General features: G+C 34.0%; 1 long non-coding RNA gene across 1 annotated transcript; it reads left to right on the top strand.

Moving 5' to 3' along the window:
• Nucleotides 1-11,830: 11,830 nt before the first annotated feature.
• Nucleotides 11,831-14,247, top strand: LOC145627014 (uncharacterized). The gene is made up of 4 exons (XR_014111261.1): nucleotides 11,831-12,259; nucleotides 13,168-13,444; nucleotides 13,592-13,686; nucleotides 13,850-14,247. It is a non-coding gene; the product is annotated as an uncharacterized LOC145627014 (long non-coding RNA).
• The last annotated feature ends 1,156 nt before the right edge of the window (nucleotides 14,248-15,403 follow it).

The following is a 15,403-nucleotide window of genomic DNA, read 5'->3' as shown; positions in this document are numbered from 1 at the left end:
ATACAATTACACATCTTCCAATCCCAGGGTTAAGTGAATGTGGGTTGAAGAAATGAAGGCCAAACGTTAGACGAGGCTCAAAGTGGTTGATGAAGAAATGGAATGTGATTGAGCGGTTAACAGGGAATGACAGGGTTGCAAAGGTGCCTGAAGCCATTGGTGTACCTTGTGTGTAGTTCGGTATTTGATGAATTTTTTTTTTTTTTTTTTTTTTTTTTTTGCGAATGACATGATTGAATGTAAGAAAGAGATGCTCATTTATGAAGAAGGTAAGAAATGTGACACATAGACACATGAATAAGGAGAACCTATGCTAGACTTTTTAGGGGAAAAGGGATAAAATAAAAAATAAATAAATAAAACAAAAAGCATGAAAACTTATATGGAGACTTATCTTGTGCTTCATCTTCATGGTTGCTTATGAATTACTTGTTACCGCCATGAGGGACAAGAAGTTTGTTATTGCGGATGCTTTGATTGGAAGAAAAGAAGGAAGGAATGACGTTCCCCTTATTCTTCCAACTATTGCCTAGTGATTTTAGACTCAAGTACTGTGTAAGGATGAACTCACTTAATGCATTTAATCAATACTCGAATTAAAAAGGAAAGGTTTATGAAACAATTTTTAAAACTAATGGGAAATACTTCACTCATTCCTATTACCACGGAAAACGATGCATGCATGGTCCTAGTATACGAATATAAACATTATAGTGCATTATTCGAAGACAAAGTGTGTGCAATGACTCAACATGTGTGATTAGGTGAGTATATTAAGACTCATGGTATGATCGCATGTCTAGACATGAGGACATTGTGAAAAACAAAAGACCCAATGACCAAATAGCACGGAAGATTAAAAGACAAACTAACTTGATTAATTTTGTCTAATTTTGATGTTTATGCTATTTACTAGGTGAAAACGGTCCATTGAAAATCATTAGTCATAATTCTCATAAATAAGATCAACCACAATCAAAGACAAAGAACACATGTTAAGGTTAGCACTAGGAAGAGGACTAGAATTCTAGAAGAGTTAGGATTCAATAAATAAATAAATAAATAAAAAATCAAAATATATAATCCTATGTTATATGAGCTGACACGGATTAAAGGATTTGGCTAAAACTAACTTGACACGAAAAGATATATATATAAAAAAAAATTAAACATAAAACAAAAGAAAGTTGACGCTAAAAAGACACCTAAACCGGACAGGCTGTAGTATATCGGTTATAAATTTTTATCTGTGACTCTGATTGAGACAAAACCAACGCCAAATGAAAGTTAAAACCCGGGGCTACAGATCCATAGGTTACACGACACGTAACTCTTTCTAGAACTCCTGATATGACCAAAACAAGTTGACTCTTGTGCAGTATACGGGAATTAAAATCCGGGTGACTCAAAAATTAAAAAAAAAAAATCTATGGCTCGACTCTAATAATAATAATAAAAAAAAAAAAAGGGGTTTGATAAGAGAAAAAAAATAATTAAAAAAAGGTCAATAAAAAAATGCACACATAAGAATATCGTCACGCATGATGCAATGAAGTTCGCAACCTAAAGTCAAGTTCTATGTTCGACTATGGTCAAGCTTTTGGGTGTCAAAGGGTACCATGGTTAAGAGTTTGGACCCGTCAGCAAGGCAGCCTCCCTTGAGGGTGTATGCCAACGGGCGGCTCCGCGAGTTCGTGATGAAATCGAACTCGACTCCATGGTTTGGGTGGATTTAAAAACTCGGATGAACCCTTATTGCCATGAGCGTTTTCGGGTTGATAGAGCATAAATCCCCCCGGGCTAGACACATACGTAGAACACGTACTATTGTGGCAAAATAGGTAACCTAAGAAAATCATATGCATATGTGACAATGCCAATTAAATTGCAGGAAAACAATTCAAGAATATTTCAAGTCTCATGCACTCATCTTAATTAAATATCGATCACTCAAATTGATAAATAACAAAAAATCCTCCCCAGTGGAGTCGCCAAATTGTAGGCGTCGTTCGAAGTGCGCTTACGTTTAAAGCATGTGTGAATATGCTTGGCACTCTTAGGAAGTGCGAATTGACGAATACGATTAGTGACAAGGAAAGTAGGGAGCCGCCAACAAGTTCTTAAGGATCTTGTAAACCGTTCACGGATCATAAAAGGCAACCACGATAAAGGGACAACGATAGGCAACAACGATTGACCCGTGAAGGTTACACCCCATTCATAATCCATGAGATTACTAACTCCATATGGTTCGGAACCACGAAAGGAGGATCGGGGATGATGGTACGAAGTGAGTGATGGAGTCACATTCGTCCGTATTGGCCTATACTCGATTCTTATAGTGAAAAGTGATTCATGCGATCTCAAAGGCATGCAAACAAAGATTCAATTTGCTCCAAACTATTACTAAGCTAAATTGGTTGAATATTAATGCAACATATAATTCTAAAATATTGTGATCACTTGATTAAATAACAAGATTAAAAAGGAACCTAAACCGATTGTCCAAACCTAAGCCAGAGGAATCATCTCCTCGATCGGCCCGTATGTCCCTTGATAATGGATCGACATACGAGGTGGCACGAACTCAGTAGTTCCAGCCTGACAAAAGCAAATCAAAGTTAGAAAAACATTACTTGGGGGCTATTTAACGGAAGGTAAAAGATGAAAATCATACCGCCACCTCCTTAGCCAGTACAGGGACTAGAGCTAACAACGGCAATAGCTCCTCCTCACAGCACCGCCCAGGGATCGTGTAACATCGCCAAGGGGTACCAGCTCTCTCTGACATGCTCACCAACCTCGCGCCGTTGAACATATGACACGGCGGAGGAGCAAGAACGACAAAGGTGTCTGAGGAATGCTGAATAGCAACCCTCTCTCTAAGATATGAGACAGCTCCATATGTCCCTAAGAAATAGCGACGCTCAGTGGTATACTGCGCAGCTAACCCAGGGACAACCAAGCCGATCCACGGCCGATACTGCACGTCATGCTCCTACAAAGAACGCCTATCATATAAGAATCTACAAAAGGTAATACGAAAGTGTTCAACTATACAAAGAACCATACCGAGATGATCTTATCTCGGACATACGAAAGTGTAGACATCCTAGCGCGACGGCCTCCCCAAGAGGCACTCACTGGAAACCTGCGCGGCGACGGTCTCGCCGGCGCAACTTAGGGAAAGTACTCGTAGAACCAGATCTACAAAAGGAAAAAAGTATCAGTAAATGCTAACCAAAGCTTAGAGCTAAACTTTATGGGAGATAAAGTATACCTCTACTACTCTCCAGAAGCCGGATAGAGCGACGTTCCCCGTGAAGGACCGGTATCGACACGAGTCTTGTAACGCTCGAACGAAGTCAGCATACGCCAAGCTGGCCAGTCATAAGTCCCGATCAAGTGTAGATCACGGACCGCAGGTAGGTAGTAAAGCAGTACTCTACTACCTTTGTTAGGGGAAAACGTCCCTGACAGCAAGATAAGCACAAAAATGCGGACTCGTTGCTCTCGAGTGGTCGCATCATCCTCGAAAGCCGTCGCTAGAGTCGAACGGCGAATGCCCTTGGCGCTGAACTGAGTCGACTCTACCTCAGCATGATCCCGAACAGCAATCGGACCCAACATCTCCTCAACCAAAGGAGAAAAGACGCTGATCTCGTTATCGAACGGCAGCGCAACAGAACAAAACTCCAGTTCCGTAATAAGACTAAAGTCGGTCGGGGTGACCATCATCTCACCCCAGGGGAAGTGGAAAGTGTTGGTGGTGTCCCAAAAGAACTCCACCAGGGCACGAGCCACGCGCTGACCCCCGCTAGAGGAAATCATGGCCTCCGAGGTCTCAAAAAGCGCAATCAACCCGCAAGACTCCCAGAGAAGTCTCACCTCTTCATCAATGTCGATGTACATCTTGTACAGGTCGCCCAAGGTATCGCAGCCTAAGCCATGGTAGCGCGTCCTACCAACCGTGATCCCACGTCGCACCCTCTAAGAAATATGGTGGACGGGGGAGAAGTACAGTCATCATAAATTAAGGTTCTATAGTATCTAAGGTTCGCCTAGCCGCATGATACTATGTTCACAAAAAAACAGAGTACGTAGTACTAAAACAGAGCACAATTTCAAATTGAGCACACGACATTTTTCGAGCATCCAAACAATTTCTTGCAATACTATGGTAATTAATGTGACAAATTGAACAAGAATTGCTAGCAAAAACACCAAGAACGGGCCACATTGTCTTCCCGACCTTATGAGGTCCAACAATGGTGATTTGATTGTTTCTTCACCAAATTGAGTCAACCCAGTCTCAAATTACTCCCAAGGCAATATATAAACATAATCAAGCAATTTCATGGCATAAAATTTGACAAACAAAGTGAATTAAGCAATTTAAGTTTTGAATTTTCAAGAAATTCGTGAACAAACATGTGCAAAATTCATCAAAACCGGAGTGAGTTTGCAGAAAACTTATATAGATCGAGAAAATGGATGAAATAAGCTTTGATTTGCAACAAATTTGAGCAAATTCGGTTGAGAAACGAGCAAGAACGAGTTAATTGAAGTTCGCGGACGATTTCTCGAGTAGAAATGAGCATCAACTGCGAAAATGAAAAAGAAAGGGGTATATATGGAAATCCCAACTCTAGCGCTAAGCGACAGGCTTTGGCGCCAGACGATAAGGTTTTGCGCCTGACGCTAGTGCCAGCCCCTGACGCTAGAGCCAGCGCCTGACGCAAGAGCCATATATGTGGCCCTAGCAATATTTCAGCGGCGACAGAATGTTTAGCCACTCAGTGCGGTTGTTTCAACCTCTTACAACATTTTGGGTTCCTTGGTACGCTAGTTAGCCCCTCTAAGCAATTTGACATGATTTAGTAATCGGCTTGATTACAATTACATAAAGTGATCGACCTGATGAATGATCGTCTCACTTAGCTTAAAGCGCCTAAGCATTGGCTCTTTGCAAAAGCACCGACGTAATGGTTCGCACAGCAAAGGCACCGACATACTGGTTCGACATACAGGTTCAAAAGCAGCAAAAGCGCCGACGTACTGGCATAGCGGAAGCAAAGTTCAAGCGAGCTTTTAAAGATCGACAAGCAAGGGTCTTCGGTAATTTTCCTCGGAATATTATCGCAACAAGTGAGGATAACTTCAGGCGAGGATATCTTCGGAAGCATTCCCTAGCTGATTTTAAGCGAAGTTGTCTTCGATAGTGTTCCCTAGTTTACGGAAGATGGTCAGAAAGTGCTAGAAGGTGGTTTCAAGAGAAGCAATCTTCGATGGGGTTCTCTAGCTTGCAGAAGTCTATCATGGCAGAATTGGAGGCAGTTACAAGTGTAGCAGTCTTCAAGCGACATTCTTTAGCTTGTAGGAGGTCGTAAAAAAATCAACAATACAGCAGAAAATCGGTTACCTTTCAGAGACGTGTGCTCGACGGTGCAAGATACGCGTTTATTAAATCTTTAATATGTTTAACTAACGCTAGTTTGCAAGTATCGACATTACAAGAATGATTTAGGATTGCAGAACGTTCTGAGTCATTCTCCATCCCTATCGATACTTTGAGTTTTGTTTTCGAAACTTGCGTTTCTCCAAACTCAGTCAAAGTGGGGGCTTCAGTAGACACCCATTTGTGTCTCCCCAAAACCAAACCCGGTGATGAGTATCTTTCGCGTCGAATCATAATCGAATGAAATGAAAGTGTAAAAAGTCTAGTGTTGCGGATAGTTTTAATTTCTTTTCTAATCTCTCTGTTTTTGAAAACATATTTTAAGAAAATAGCCAATCCAATTTGGTTTGGTCCATAGCAAGGGTCCAATAACGGTGTAGTTGGATAGGGCTTGAAAAGAGCTTTCCAACGATATATTTATAAGCCCAATTCCGATGAATAATGAGGAAGTTATGGCCAAATTACTAAACTGGGCCCGGTTTGATACTTATATGCGGCCCAATAATCTAGAGGAGGGCCTAATATGGATTTATCATTCCTAATGTAATTAGAATTGATTTTAGTCTTCTAGATTCTTCTAGAAGGTTCTTTTCCTTCCTAATTCAATTAGCATTGATAAATTGACTTTGGTTGACTTTTTTTGGAGTTTTAATCAGAATAAAAGAGTGTTTTTAAGGAAAATACGATTTTGCCCTTTTGTGCGGCTAAATTTTAGCAGAATTAAGAAAACACGTGAAAATAATAATTACCGCTTGACGATAGACATTAGCGCCTGGCGCTAATGCTTGGCGCTAGCCTTAGCGCCTAGCGCTAACGTTCAGCGCCTGGTGCTAATCTGTTTTATCCTCGGTGAAACTCTGATTTGTTTTTCTATCCGTTTGGCTGATTATTTCTATAAATATGCCTCCTATAGCCTCCGTTTTTCATCATCAAATACAATCAACTATCATCAATTCTCTCTAATTCTCAAATATTCTCTAGTTTTCTTGTTTTAAGAATTCATTTCTCTTTAATTTTCTATTCAAAATTCCGCATTCACGAGACCAAGAAACACCTAGCCAAATTCGAAGTTGCCTTCGCCCTAGACGTGAAAGGTTTTAATTTCTTAGGGTTTTGTCCCAAATCTCTCTTTCAATTATTTAATTTAATTGTTTGATTTTATTATTTTCCTTGAAGTTACTAACGCGTGTATTTTGTCATTAGAAAGAGATATGAGGCATCCAAGTAAGTGCTTTAATGGTTTTATTGATATTATGATGTAGAAATCATGTCTAGGTTGTTATTATGATTCCTAATGTCATGTTAGGGTGTTTTGATCTTCCTAGTATCATGTTTAGGGTAACAACTAAAAATTCCTAATATCAAGTATGATTAAAAGTATGCTTCCTATTTTCTTTCCCAATATCATGATAGTATCATGTTAGGGTTAAAGCTTTGATCTTTATTGTTTAGTGACATGCTAGGGTTTGCTATTAATCTTGTCAGTATCTTGCCTAGGATCTTGCTATTATTATGCTTTAACATGATTATTTTTATTATTATTTTGATTATTTATTATGTTGCTTGATGCTTGTTTATTGTTATTGCTTGATCATGCCTTTTATGCATGTTTAAAGGGAATTAGTACTTGTAATCACGCTTAATAAGATAATTAATAATCTTGTTTAGTGTTAATTTTATTATAATTCAAGTGATCGCCAATAATAGATTATTGTGCAATAATATTCAACCAACATAGATAAACAGGTTTAGGGTTAAACCTATTGACTGCATGTTAGTCAGAAAGCGCACATGAATACGATCAGAATAAAGTGGAGGCCTATTATTAGGGCAGGTTCAATCTCTTTTAGGTTGGATTTGTACCTTCATCCCCGAACTACCAGTCATGGTTCCAGACCTATTGGAGTTGACAATCTCTTGGATCGTTAAGGGGTGTAACCTTCACCTCATGAACGGTTTACAAGTTCCTAAAAACTTGTTGGCGAATCTTTTGCTCTATCTTCTTTCCCTTTGGACGCCACCGTACTTTAGTGTATGATCACAGTGGGGTTCAAGTTAGGGATAATGCTTGAAATATTCCCTACACCTATAAAATAGATAAATACATGTAAACATAGAAGATTATCATAAAAAGCCGTAAAAAAAATTAAACCGAAATATCATAACAATTTAATTTATATGTTTGCAAGAAACTTTATATAAACCAATTATCATTATATAATATTTAATAATCATAATAATTAAAAATTTGACAACTTAAGGACTTGGGTAATTCCACTATGAAAAAGATTAAGACATATAAGGTTGGTAATATAGCACAATTAATAAGGGGCTGATGGGGTTCTAAAATAGATGGATCACTTAAAAGTTAAAACCACTAACTTGAAACTAACATGACTGCTTGAGATAATAGACGAATTAGTTAAACTTAAAGTCATGAAGTTTGATTACTTGATTTCAGTTATATTATTTATTCATCTTATCTGACAATATTAATCTAATTATAGGTAGTATCATATTAACTCTTTTACGCCAATCTTATATCTAGGATCATTTTTTTTTGTATTGCATCCACTCACGATTCTTTGACACCATGATGTCCTATGTAATTATCATATTAAAATGTATAAACAAGTTGGTTACATTAAAAGATGTTGTAACATAGCTATGAATTAATAACACAAAATGAAGCAAATAAAAATTTACAAGGGATTAAAAAAAGTACTTGGCTGATTAAATTAGTTAATGTGTCAACAATACTTTAATTACTGCATTAGTTTGTCAAAATTGGCATATAAAGATACTCAAAATATCATGAAGCAGTTTGCACACATATTTGATTAATATGATTTAATCAACAAAATTTAGTTCCTCACAATTGTTTTCCCAAAGCCAACAAAATTTGGTTAGGTGCCTTTTATGGTGATTAATACATTATATAATAGGATGAAACTCATGAAAAATTGAAATTTCAACATTCAATTTCACTTCCACCATCAAATTTCAATATAAAATTATGACAATAAACTGAAGAACAGGAACCCTAAATTCAGAACCACTATATTTCTATTGATTAAGTAAACAAATCAAATTACCTTGAACAGTGAGACGTACTCCAAAAAAAATCAAATTCGGCTGAATCTAAGCTTTTTTTTCTTCGTCTTGTTCCTCTGTTTCGTTCCAGAAATTGAGTAGTATTATTCCTACAAAATTGACTTTTTAGATTGCTTATGGTGAAAGTATAAAAGGAAACTTTGATAAAGAAATTTAGGCAAAGGTTAATTTACCAAAATTTAGATAAAGTAACTTTGGTGGGATATTTTGATTTTTGGGAAAATAATGGTGGAATATACAAAGGCCTTACCGCAATTATTTTTTTTTTTATTTCTTTTTTTTTTTTTACAACAGTAGAAAGAGAGGAAGAAAAAGGAGAAAAGCTAAACTAAAAAAATCAAATCCTACCAAATTAGAAAAGCAGTTTAAAGAAGTACGACACTGATTAACAATACAATGAGAGAGGTTGACCTGTGCTCTATCAACTTTGAGGATAATGCAATGTTGGAAGGTGCTTCCAATTTTAATAATATCCTTCCAAGTCTAGTAAATATTAATTTTCAAGGGTGTTTCCCTGTTAAGCATCGTCACAAGAGAGGCACAATCGGTTAAAACTCTGATTGAACGGTAGCCATTATCTTTAGCCCAGCGTAAAGCATATAAACATGCCAAGAGCTCCGAATGTAAGGCTGAGGCCGCAATTCCAGAGTTTCCACCTACTTCCAATTCACCTGTACTAAACATCTCTATTGCCCAACCAACCCCATACTGTTTGCTAAACTTCTGCCACGAACCATCAATTCGAATTCTACCAGGAGCTAAAGAGTCATTGAAATGGAGGACATGGTTCTCTTACCACCATTATCATTGTTTGGGTTCTTACTTTTTTTTTTCTTTTTTTATATATATTAATTTTTTAATGTTGTAAGGCGTATGATAAGGCAGTAGGAGGAATGCTCTCGTTTCTTTCTCTTTTTTTTTTTTTTTTTGAAACATAAAGTAAATACTTCCTCCGTTTTCTTTTATATGCAACACACCCTTTAGCGAGGTAATTAAAAAAGGTGGGGTTTACATGATATAATAAACTTTAAAATAGGATGAGTGGTTGTTAAGAGTGTAATTTAGTGGGTCTGTGCTTTAAATAAGGGAAATAGTATTGTTTTTCCCTAAAGTAACTTTTCTTTTATAGTGTGTTGCAAGTATTGTGACATTTCCTTTTTAGAGAAGTGTTGCAAGTAAAAGAAAACGGAGGAAGTATTTTTGTTTATTTCTTTCTTTTTATTGGCATTTTAATTACTCCCTCCGTGTTTTTTTTAAGTATTACAGTTTGACTAGCACATAGTTTTAGGCAATTTAATTGACTTAAATAGAATAACACGTAAGTTGGGTAGTTGTAGTATTAAAAAATTGTAAAATAAAGATAGTGGGGTTAATAGTTTATTTAAAAGTAATGAATGTGAGAGGAAAAATATAATAAAAAAGTAGTAGTGGGTTTGGGCGGGAACCATGAGAGGAGAGAGATAATATTTTAATGTAGCTTTTTGCCAAAAAAAAGAAAGTGTAACACTTATTAAAACACGGCCGGATTTGAGAAGTATAACACTTAATAAAACACGGAGGGAGTATCTAGATTCAAGATGAGTAATGTTATATGTAGTCCTTAGGACTATATATAAGCATTAAATATACTTTCTAAAATGAAATTAAGTTGGGAATTCATGACAAAACCACGCGTAGATCGGTGTAATTAATGTTAAATTTTCCTCAATATTTCCCGTTTTAGCTTCTTATACATTACCCTAAGCGCTATGTTTATCATTTTCCATTTAAGAATATGTCCAGTACATAAAAATCTATTTACTTTATTTTTTTTATTGGTATTTTTTTAATTTTTTATTGTAGTTATTACAATTTAACTGTCACCTAATTTAAAATAATTTTAGAAAAATTTAACATAATTAATTACAATTGGTTGTGATAAAAGTCATCGCATCTTGTGTGTGGCTAGCCACACAGTGTGGTCACTTATAAAAGGAAAAAAGTAGCCCTTATGACACTGACTAGGTGACTCCTATAACATTGACTAAGTAACCCCCTGTAATATTGATCGAATAACCCCTTACACTGACTAGGTAACCCCCTGTAATATCACAAACAAAGTAACCCCTATGATGCAAAACTGGCCTCAACTGAACTGAAATTAAGCTAAAGAGAACATGCATTAAGAAGTATTAGTACATTTAATAATACATATAAATAGCTTATATTATGATAATATACATAAGACTAATCCAAAAGTATTTTACATAGCAACATAGTGCATATAAGCGTATAACACCTATATGTTAAGCATGCATATAGGAGGGCATTATGGGTTTTTTTTTTTCATTTGTTGTTTTTTTTTTACAGTAGTACATTAATGTATATTATTATGCATGTATAATGTGTCATTAAAGTATATGTTGTCTTATTGCCTGTTCAGATTTATTGAGTTCAGCTGAACTAAATTGAACTCAACTGAACTGATTGGATCTGAACTGAATATTTTATGTGAGAAGGAAATTAAGAAGTGAACTGAACTGAATATTTTACGAGAGAAAAAAAATTAGAAACTGAACTGAACTGATTGGAGCTGAACTAAACTGAACTAAATATAAGCTAAAAGGAGAAGGCCCTTAATAGTAATTTTTGTGTATTATTATGCATGCAGTGATACTTTTTGTCATCCTTTGTTGTTGATTTTAATATATTATCTTGATTTGTAACAAATTGTAATAAGTTGATACTTCATATTTTTTTAATTACTTTCTCAATTTTCCTTTTAACATTGTACCTTATTACTTGCTCATTTACATTTTTAGAAACTTTTAACAATATTTTACAACTTTCTTCCTTGCTAGTAGTCTCCACATATCATATGTTAATATATATATTTTTATATTCTGTCCCCTCCACATCTATATCAGTTTGGTTTTTGAGGTTTTTTTTTTTTTTTTTTTTTTTTTTTTTTTTTTAGTTTTTAACCAACTCCACTTCCATTATAAAATAATACGAAATACTTTAAAAAATCATACACTATCGTGAATCCGTTATCTACACCCAAAGCCACCACTACTTCAATTTTTTATACGGTACATAAGATATTTTACATAACATCATATGTATTCATAAAAAGCTTTAGTCAAATTGATATACTAGTATAAATAGTATAATAGAAGTCAAACATTTTTGTTATTTTTAGCATGAATGTATGTTGTATATTATACTCAATTACTTAGTAGATCTCAATTATTTCCCATCCCTACAAAAAAACGGAGGCAAGCAAACAAAGAAAAATAAACCCCAACCCCTTATCTTTTCTTCTGCCATTATTTCCCCAAAAATAAGCCTTCATAGCTTCCACCAAAAGAACCAAATAACCCACCAAATCTTCTTATCTTTTCTTCAATTTCAAAAACTCATGAATTAAAATGGAAAAAAAAAATGAAATTCTTGATTATCTTGGCGGAATTAGGACTCAAAATAGTGAAATTGAGAGGGAATTTTTATTTTTTCATCTGTTATTCCCTCCCTTTGTCTATCTTTCTTTATAAAAAATTTCTCCTTTAATTTTACCCTATGCAATCGCAAAAGATAAATCTTATAAAATCATACTGCTCGAACTCGGAGAGGAAACAAACCAAGAAAATTATCGATTGGAAGCAACCAAATTTGATTTATTTGTTGGAGTACTTATCACCGTCCAAGGTAATTAGTATCTTTAATTAATCAATAGAAGTAATATTTGCCGGCTGTTTTTATTTTTTTTTTAATTTAAGAGTATTCTAAATTTTTAGATTGAACACGAATTTAGGGTTATTATTCATAGTTTTTAAATTGAACTATTTTGCATGTGAATTGTAATTGAATGAAAAATTGTAGCAAGTTTGATGTTTACGGTCTACTATTATACTATAGGGGATGTTTTGATTAACTTACATAAGTTGAATTAAATTGTGTTTGAATTTTTTGTAAATATGCATGTGTAGATTAATGATTTTTGTGAGGAAAAAAAGAGATATATAAGAATAAATAACATATAACAATGTCTTGTGTGAGAAAAATGTGAGGTATAGAAGAATAGATAACATAGGACATATATCTTTAAAGTAACTTTCTCATTCTACCATATTTTTAATTTTCTCTATAATCAAAATACTAATAACTACTATTCAAAGATATATTTGTAATAGAAATATAAATAAAGGGCTGGTAGAAAGGTGTAAATTTTACTATGGGAGGAGGGAAGAAAGAAAAGGGTGAGTGTTGAATAGCTAGTTAGGGTGATGCGTGATTTGGGCGGAAAGCGTATGTTCAATGCTGGTTCCTCCGTTTGACTGTACACTTTGATTAAGGGATGGAATTTTGTTTTGTTTGGTTAAATAGCCGAGTGTAAACTACTTTTATATGTATGGGTCAAATACATATATAGACAATTTTATGACATTATAAGTTTCTTAATGTGTCAAATTGACAAATTAATCCAGGAATTAATTTTTTTTTTAAAATTAAAATTCTACAAAGTTTTAATCTATTGTAATGATTTGTTTAAAGCACGTATCTATTGTAGTTCGTTTATCAAAACTTTGATTTCTAATATTTTTTTTGTTCTCTAGCTCCAAAATGTCAAAATCAGGAGGAAAGACTCTTTCAATTGAAAATGAGTATGAACTACGAAGACTCAAGATAATTGAAGCTAACAAGACGAGGATGAAAACGTTGGACATAAAGCGCGTTGCTGCTTCTTTAACAAGCTTAGTAGATAGCTCAAAAGTTTAGAAAAGTAAACAAAATTATAATGCATCTCTTGAGAAAGATGGTGATTATCTACCCGATGAGAATGAGGAAGTTGAGTATGAGAAAGAAACTCACAATGTATCTTCAAACAAAAAGGTATTGCCTTTTTTTTTTTTTTTTTTTTATATATTTAGTTTGTTATTCAACTTTTAATACATTCAATGATGTTGGCATGTTATTATTTAACATTATGTATTCCAAATATATTTTATTGGTCATTGCATAAAAATTATGAAATTATAGGTTAAGGATAACGTCAATGACGATGAGGATGATGATGAGGATGACGATGAAATGCAAGTAGATAAAGAGTAACAGTACTAATTTTTTAATTCATTGTAAGTTTTACTGACTTAAATTTTTTAATCTTTCTTTGGATTTTATAATTTTTATTATAATTTATAGTTTTTTTTTTTATTTTATGGATAAGTGATTTATACTTATTTTAATTTAATTTTTTGTCATTATGACTAATATTAATTTTATACTTTTTAATGACAGGAAATTATATAATGAAGATGGATAGAGATCGAATTAGAAGAAATTGAAGAAAATAATGTTGCTTTTAAGCTTATAGTTTTAGATGACAACTCCCTCTTATTCACACAAATATATTATTCAATTTTTTTTATTTATTATTTTTTATTTATGTATTCATATGCATGTTTTGAAGTTAAGTAGTTTAGTAACTCCATTAAATTTTTTGGGATCATAATGTAATGACTACTAAATTATTAATAATATCATTGTTGTTTGATTCAATGAAATCAACATGCTTTATAAGGCTATACTGACATAGTTAATTCTTTAAAATGATTTTGTCTATTAATGTACAAAAATTATATCATAAAATGTAATATTGTTGTAATATATATTTCTGTACATTTATAATCAATACATGAGAGGCATATACATACATGAGAGGCATATATCATACATTCTGCCTCTAAGAACCTTTCATGTCAAATTACTGATTTGCATCTAAATATCATTAGCATTAATATACAAGATTGCATCTAATTATATTTTGAGACAAAATTACATGATTGCCTCTACATGTATATGATATATAGAAGCAAATAGGTATAATGACTCTAATTACATTTTGAGGCAAAATAATATGGCTGCCCCTAAATATCTATGGTATTTAGAAGCAAATTTACAAAATGCCTATAAATATATTTAGGGGCAAGATTATACGGTTTCCTCTAATTATATTTAGGGGCAAGGTTATACGGTTGCCTCAAAATATATGGGTTTTTAGAAGCAATGCATTGTATTGCCTCTAAAAGAGGCTTTAGGGGCAACCATTAATTAGCGACGGAATTTTTAGAGGCACTTAATTAATTATCTCTAAAAGGTATTAGAGGCAATATCATTATTATTAGAGGCATTTTTACTTGCTTCTATAAGTAATTTATTTGTAGTGAGAGTAGACATTCAATGATGGGTTAGGTTGGAGTGATAAGGACCCTTTGGAAACATGTATTTTTTTACTATATGAATGGTACATTCACGATGTGTACTTGAATTTGATTTACATAAAATATGTAGCAATTACACATTATTCATTATATGTTGTTATATATGTTTAGAGATAATTTACTAAATGGAGAAGGATCGTGGTTGGATGTATGGTAGACGCGATACATTGGAAATTTGGAATGGTGTTCAACCAACAAGTAATAATGCATTAAACACGCTCGCGCACTAGTAACTAATCTAGGTGGTTAATCCAATTAACTCGCCTAATTAAAACTAGTCAAAGTTGTTTAACCGATTATGTAATTGACGTAATTAATGATTGAAGCTCCCACTAAATTCCACATCCATATTAATTAATCTAATTAATTAAGCCGGTAGAACCCAAACTTGTCAAAATAAATTTTGCCAATGTCGCTCAAAACCGAGGCCTAGCTTCCAAAATTTTAATTAAAATAAAAAAAAATTAATTAAAATAAATAAAACATAAAAATTACAAATAATTGCCAAAATACATGTGCACCATGCCGCATTTACCACGGCATAGCCCCGGCACATGACAGATGCACCAAG

The sequence above is a fragment of the Chenopodium album genome, chromosome 4 (genome assembly GCF_948465745.1).
Source record: "Chenopodium album chromosome 4, dcCheAlbu1.1, whole genome shotgun sequence".
Taxonomy (NCBI): domain Eukaryota; kingdom Viridiplantae; phylum Streptophyta; class Magnoliopsida; order Caryophyllales; family Amaranthaceae; genus Chenopodium; species Chenopodium album.
The sequence above is the reverse complement of the archived record's forward strand: the minus strand, read 5'-3'. Positions and strand labels throughout refer to the sequence as shown.